Source organism: Papaver somniferum, chromosome 8, assembly GCF_003573695.1.
Source record: "Papaver somniferum cultivar HN1 chromosome 8, ASM357369v1, whole genome shotgun sequence".
Taxonomy (NCBI): Eukaryota; Viridiplantae; Streptophyta; class Magnoliopsida; order Ranunculales; family Papaveraceae; genus Papaver; species Papaver somniferum.
In genome coordinates, this window is record NC_039365.1 from 110,762,739 (window position 1) to 110,770,741 (window position 8,003).

Consider the following 8,003-nt stretch of genomic DNA (forward strand, 5'->3'; position numbering starts at 1 on the left):
AGTTACTTTTTCGTATACATGATTGAATTTTGTCCATTTTCATTTTTCATTGTTTTCTTTATTAAAGTACTGGATCGTTTTTCTTATTGAAGTATTGGAACGCTGATTTCAGTTTATACTACAATTAATTTATGGTCTTTAGATTCTTTATATGTGTATTTTTATCCATTTCATCCAGTAGAGTTTGCCTACGTATGAACTTTTTCCAAGTTTTTTTAGTTGCTTTACTTCTTTTAATTGCCTTAGCATACAAAATGTTCTTTTACATTAATGAATGCAGTTGATTGAATGAATGCCTGAACCTGATATCATACATGAAGTATTCCAGTTGAGTTTTTCTTATCATACTTCATGTTTAGGTCTGATATGTGTAACTTTTAGTTATTCAGTTATAGGTTTAAGTTCTCATACTCCAACTGAGCTTTTTTGTTGTTTAATTTTGTTTTTCAGGTAACTTTTCGTGCTAAAATTGGTAAAGAAAATAAGAATGCAAGGTGTTAGGTTCAAGATACTGCAACAAAACTATGGGAGGTAAAAAAATAACTCCAAGAACTTTGATTCTCTTCTCAATTCTCAACATTCTGTGAGCATCTGTAACTCTTAGTTACATTGAGAATATGCCTGTGTAACTCTTAGTTACACTAGGAAAATGCATGTGTAACTAACAATTACACTAGGAAGATGTTGATGATTTTGCTAGATTCAGTGTGAAATCTAATGAGATTGTGGTAAAAAAAGGAAAAAGAAGTAGAATTAGAACCAGAACTATGAGTAGTGGTTGTTTCTGGTGCTGAATTCCTTCCATCTCTGTCTTCTTTCATTGCTTTTAGATTCAGATATTGATTTTGGTTTTCACTTTGAAAATTTTAGGGATCTTGTATTGTCTGGTACTGACTACTGTGTTGCAATTTTCAGCATAACGTACTGTTTCATAAGAAGCATGGGATTCATATTTCTGGGAATAGTGTGTCGTTGCCACCTCAGAGGTAAAAGCTCAACCCTGTTGACTTAATCATTTGTCCTTCATATGAGATAATAATTCTTTAAAACCACATTTAGATCTCAATTACATGCCTCAGACAAGGTATAATAATGATGCATTGTTTCCAGATTACGGAATGGTTGGACATGTAGTAGCTTTTGCTATGTCACCTTCATGTGAGCCTATTTGCTATTTTAATAGCAAACCACCATTATGTAGAAAGAATTTCTCTTTGAGTTGTTTTTCTGCTTGTGTTAATCCCCTCCCATGTGTATCTTTGTAGTTCATCGCATGTATATTTGCTTGTAAAAAGGTAGGATAATACTGATTATTAGACTGATTAGATACATGTGTAGCTCTTAATTACACAAGTGAGATGCATGTGTAACTATTAGTTACACATACTAATTAGATGTGTAGCTACCAGTTACACATGCCAATTAGATGTGTAGTTTCTAGTTACACTTGCTAATTGATGAGATATAAAGGTTATGAATGTGTAACTCTCATTGTACCAGTCGTACGCATGTGTAACTCCTAGTTACACTAATGAGACACATGTGTAACTCCAAGTTACACTAGTCATATGCATGTGTAACTCCTAATTACTCTTGTAGTTGTTCTATAATATTATTTCATTCTTTTTGTTCTCAATCTAATTTCATGGATTTTATTTTGTTATAGATATGGAAGCATTTTGTAGTGAGGAAGACAAGAAGGAAAGGAACAATCTCAATTAGAGGATTTCGTGGATCATTTCTAAGATTTATTTTTACATATTTAGTGTTCTAAATCGTTTATTGTATTCAATAACAACCAATTAATAGATAAACAGAAAAATTATTGTAAATGAATATTAAAGCAATGCATATCTTTTTTGTATATTTTTTTTTTCCTGATGTGTAACAATTGGCTATACATGCCATATGCATGTGTAACTTGTGGATACACATGTCATATGCATGTGTAACTTCTTATTACACATGCCATGTGTAACTTTGGGATACACATGCCATATGCATGTGTAACTTCTCGTTACACACTTTTGAATATATAACATGAATGTGTAATTTTTATGCATGTGTAACTTCCGAATACACTTACAATATGCATGTGGTCGGAGGTGGTGGTGGTGGTCGGCAGCGGCGGGGGTGGTTGGTAGTGGTCGGAGGCGGTTGTGGTCAGAGGTGGTTGGTGGCGGTGGTGGTCGGTGGTTGCCGGAGGTGGTTGGTGGCGGTGGTTGTCGGAGATGGTTGTCGGTGGTTGTGGTGGTCGAAGGGGGTGCGAATATCATCACATTATATTTTAATAATTTTGGGCCTAAATTTTAAATTTTATTTAATCATGGGCTTGACAATATGCATAAGGGTATCAATGTCTTTTAATAACAACGGTTTTTTGGGGACCATCCTATTTTTTTGGGACCATTGTTTTATTTTGGGTAAGACATTAGAAGTAAATCTAGGTCACCCCTTATCTAAATATTTATATTAATACCAAAATTACTCATTTCATTTAAGTTAGTGTAATGATTAGTTGTATCATTAGGTTAACATAATTAGTGATTAGTGCAAGATTAAATAAATAAAAAAATAAACTAAATAATCAAAAGAAAAATAGTTGTATCATTAGGTTAACTAAAATTACCCCTTAACATAGTTAACTAGTTCGGTTGAGAAATGTTTTTTACGACGTAACTGAACTGATGCTCGGTTGGGAAATATATTGCGAAATGAGCGAACTAAAGTTCGGTTGGGAAATGTTTTTTTGCAACTAACCGAACTTAGGGATCGGTTGGGAAATGTTTTTTGCGATGTAACCGAACTATTAGGTTTCCGTTAGGAAATGTTTTTTGCAACGTAACCGAACTGATGTTCTGTTGGGAAATATTTTGTGAAATGACCGAACTAAAGTTCGGTTGGGAAATGGTTTTTGCAACTAACCGAACTATTAGGGTTCGGTTGGGAAATGTTTTTGCAACTAACCGAACTATTAAGGTTCGGTTGGGAAATGTTTTTTGAGACATAACCGAACTAAGGTTCGGTTAGGAATTATTTTTGCGAAATAGCCAAATTGTTCTTCATGTTTATCATTTCCATTAGGTTCGGTTAGTTGGACAAAGTTTTTCACATAATTCCTAGCCGAAGTTCTCTCTGCAACTTCCATTTTCAACTCATTTTGATGGTTATACTCATTTTTTAATCAAACGAGGAACGTCAAGAAAAGAGAGAAGAAGAAGAGAATAAATTCTTTTTTCAAAACTAAAAAATTTGGATTCCCCTTTGTTTTTATTTTTGATTTTCATTTTGATTTTGGTTAATATATTCATTTAGATTAGATATATATGATTAGATTTATATAATTATTAGGTTAGTTTTGATTTAAATTAAAATAAAGGGTAAATGTGTATTTACTTAACTTTAGGACACCCCTTATAAGTATAGGGAGGTTGGCCTAATAAGACCATGGTCTCCCCAAAAAAATCATGGTCTAAAAAATGGTTCTTTAATAACTCGGGGACTAGATTTAAACTTTTTTTAACTAGGGATCTCATATTATGGGTTATTTACGGGTCGAACCTTAGACTAATTTTCCCTTTTAGGTTTGGGTGACCTGTTTTTGTCTTATTAGTCGCCCCTACTTCCTTTCTGTCTTATTAGTTGCCCCTGCTTCCTTTCTGGTCGCCCCTAAAAATATTAAGGCTGGGTCATGGATTTTAGCTAGGTTTTTGAGATGATTCCTGGTTTTGGGGTCAATAAAACCTTGGCAATTTCAAGCTATGATCTTCACAGTAAAACAGATTTTAAGATTATGACCAACTAAAAAACAAGAATAGTAATAAGAAGCAGTAGAGCAGTCCTGAAATACTAATTCTTTCTGACAGATAAGGGTGTTGCACTACTGCATCTGGGTGTAACCGTTAGTTTGAATCAAATGAACAAAAATATGTCCATGTAATCTCTAAATTAAAAGTAAGACAAAAACCAGCTTATCACCGAAATGAAGTCGGTGGAAGTAAAAATCAGAAGCCTTAGGTGTCCCCCACAAAACAACTAGGAAGTAAACAACATGCCATAAAAACTGAGCACCCTCGGAATCTGCTTATGAATTTGCGCTAAGATTTTGGTTTCAGTTAACGTGTTTCGTAATTCTTCTAAACCACAACGGTACAGGTTGCTCCAAAACTGATACGTTGATGTTGCTCCAAAACATCCTTCGTGGTTGGAAGTTGGGCAATTTTCTCTGCAATTTCCATGTCTTCAGGAAGTACAGAACCAAAAACTGAGTAAGCTTTTTTCCACTCATTGTGATTTGCTAAGCTTATAAAGAATTCTGGACCGGCACCAACCCATGCAACTGATCCTCGTCTTATATCTAAGCATGCTTCTGTTGGGATATTCTTGAATGTGGATCCTTCAGCTTCAAGTGTTCCTTGAATTAGGGCAAATGGAGGACCAAGAGGAGCCTACATAGTTCATTGAAGAAATTATAATTCTCACTAACTAAATGCGATCAGTAACTTAACGAGAAATCATCTTTCAGGCTGATCCCCAAATATGTCACACCAAAGACTCCATACATTGGTATGCTGCATGATGTTATTTCATTACTTCAACATATTTTATTCTTCTTTTATCATATTGATTATTCACAGCAGAGACAGAAATCACGAAAAACTTAAATTTTTAATGTGGTTTCCCTCCAAATCCCAGTTATCCCCTCGACTTTCTGCACGATAGAATTGGCATCCCGCACAATGACGCATCCCTAGAAGTTCGAGAAGGTAATTCACTGAATATGGGGCACTCTCAGGCAGAAGCTGTTAAAAGAAACGAAGAGCATTAAACAGATGCATATTGTTCAAAAGATTTACAAAGGACACCACCGAACGGGACAAAAATCTGTCGAATGATGAAAACTGAGTGTTTACTTTTGACTTACAAACCCCCCAAGAAGGGTCTAGAAAAACTAAAAAAAGAAAGATATCTCTAGTTGGATGCAGCAGACCATTAGATACGAATATAGGAGAGATTAATAACGCTTACTTTTATGCGAAGAATTCCATAATCTGTATGCAAACCCACGATACCCTACAAGCAAAATAAAAGGAGAAAGTCATGTTTAAAACAATAATGTATGCTTTTCGGGCCGATAAAAGAGAAATCAAAATAAAGTAACTCCAGATTTGTCCTTTTTTTTAATCAGTCAGCAAGTCTAGTCAGGACTCCTTATACTTTGCTTACTCGAACAGAAAGATGGCGTGACAAGGCCTATTTTAGGACCCAACTGATATAGAAAGCTGATGGAGGAAGGTACTGGCTACTGTGCCTGATATGCTCTCCCCGCAGCAGCATGTCGATGCAGAATGTGAGATACCCCATTAGACCACACATGTATGCATAACACCATTAGTCAACATGTCCAACAAACCGGAAACCTCCGACTAGCTGGAACTAGCCATGCCATCCCAGCAACTTATAAGTCTTGACAAAAGAAAGTACCAAATGAAAAAATGCAGTGGCAAATACGAAGTCACCATGCCTTATTTTATTTTTCCTACCCTTTTTTTCTTTATTGAGATTAGCATAGGGAATTCCTTCGTACCTTGGGAAGTAAACTTAACCTAAACAGTACAAGTGTTATTGGGATAATTGACCTCACACACTTACAATATGTACGCTAAAATAGTCAAATATGCAACATGAAAAGGTCATATCTCAAACAAATAGACAAACAGGCTTTCGATCTCATCAACATTTAAACTTCCTATGAAGCACGAAAGAATATCGTAGTTTTTATGCACGACGTGTAGCAGCTTTAACCATAAATGTTTCAGAATACAATCGGTTTACTTTGAATGCTTAAAATGCAGGGCAAAAAGGGACACTCAGCACTGGCAGGTATTGATGATCTCTTTGCCATGAGGCAGCATTTCTATATATGATTTTAAGATAGGTAATTTTCAACCAGTTTCCAGAAATATCTTTGCAGCTTATAATCTATCCTTTTCGCACTAATGTTATCATCTATCCATTATCATGACCAATATCAATGCATACTTCATAGAAACAACCAGAATAAGGAAAGTAAAAGTGTGACAAACAGATTGATCAAATCATCTACATCCATCTTCCACATGACATATAAGTTCAGAGAACTAAGAAATAGTGATTATTAATTTCAGCAAATAAAATACCTCTCCTTTTCCGAAAGTAAGCCCTGACGTCCATATAACTGAATCTCTTGCATCTTGTCGATCAGGGGCCAAAGTGTCCTTTTGTTTCTTCAACCAACACTAATTAAAAAAAAAATTGAAAAAGCAGAGGAAAATCAAAATGAAGTGATATATGTTCATATGTTGCTTATAACCACGCAAGAAAAATCCGTCTACTAACAAAATTTGGTTTGGAATAAACAGCTACGCCAGATCAATGATTATGGGTTATCATCAGTTTCTAAAAATGAAATCATCAAAGATACACATTTCACCTAGCAAGAGCTCAAGGTACTACACCCAAAATTCATTATTGAACTGCAAACCTGTTCTAAGAGGAAGCATATATATAGGTAGGCATACTTTGCTAACAATGAGTTCTAACACTATCACTGATGTGTAACATCAAATATTAGTGTTACATATTAATGTTAGAGTTGTCTCTATGTTTACAGAACAGCAGTAGGCTTGTGTAGATCATAAATTACTATATCCATACGATACATATCGTTCTAACATACATATGCAAATTCATGCACCACTAATACATAACTCCAAAATCTCCTAGACTCATTAAGCTAAGCTACTCTCAAGCAGGTCAAAATGGACGGAATGACCAAAATGATACCCTAATTTCACCAAATTAGGTCATGTTACCAATCCCCATATCACCATACAATCAAAACCATATTATAAAGAATCAAAATGAAACAAAAACAAAAGAAATGGAAATGGAAATCATACATACTTCACCAAATTTAGGTCCACATTTTTGTTTGTTTCATCCACCACTGCACATAGCTTTACAAGCATTACAACATTCTTGAGAAGTATTAAACTTAAATTCAGATCCCCACTTTACAGCACTACCCCAAAGTTCCAAATTTTCAACACCTCTACAACATTCCCCTTCAAACCTATCATCAATTTCTTTCTTTGATGATAAATCTGATACAGAATTGAAGGTTTTAGGTCTAAATGCAACAGATAAACACATATAAACAAAAGAACAAGATATTAAACCCATTAGAAGAAGGATCAGAAAAGCACAACGACTAGTTTCTGAATCGTTTGGTCTTCTAGCCATTTGACTCAAGAATTTGGTAGAATTTCGGGTTTGAATTTGATGAGGTGATGGTATTTTGAGGTTTTAAAGGGTGTTGTTGAAGAGATTCTCTGGGTTTTTGTCATTGAAAATAAATTTTTAGAGAGATGCGTACGATTAAAGAAATAACTAAATACAAAAATTATTTACTACTGCGTACAAAAATAAGAAAAGTCGGAAGACTTTGTTGTTTTTGATTAGCGGTAGGTAGCAAACATTAACTCACACGTTGTAATTATGGAACTAGTTCCCATCGGAAACTTCCAATCAAACAAGTTCCGATGAAGATAGAAGTAAAATCATGATTTTTGACGTCCTTATGGTAGCGCCAATCAAGGAGATGCTAGCACAGCATCGAATGCGCTGGTTTGGGCATCTCCAGCGAAGACTGCCTCATGCCCCGGTGCGAGTAGGTCGCATCTGGCGCGCTGAAGGAAGGATGCAACGCAGAGGCCGACCGAAGATTACTTGGGACGAGTGCGTAAAGAACGACCTGAGCAACCGAAATCTTTCACCAGAACAGGCGTTGGACAGAAAAAAATGGAGGGCGGCAATACGCGTGGAAGAGGTGGGTTTCAAGTATGTAGACTAACAACCCTTCCCCTTTATTTCCTATAAATTTATTTACAACTCAATCAGCGAACACGTAAAGGCAACCCTACAGTTTGTGAAGGGGGGGAATCCCCATGTAGCGCTGCAGT

General features: G+C 35.5%; 1 pseudogene; it reads right to left on the bottom strand.

Annotated features, from left to right (window-relative positions):
• Window positions 1-3,841: 3,841 nt before the first annotated feature.
• On the bottom strand, window positions 3,842-7,563 carry LOC113302597 (annotated as a pseudogene).
• Window positions 7,564-8,003: the final 440 nt, after the last annotated feature.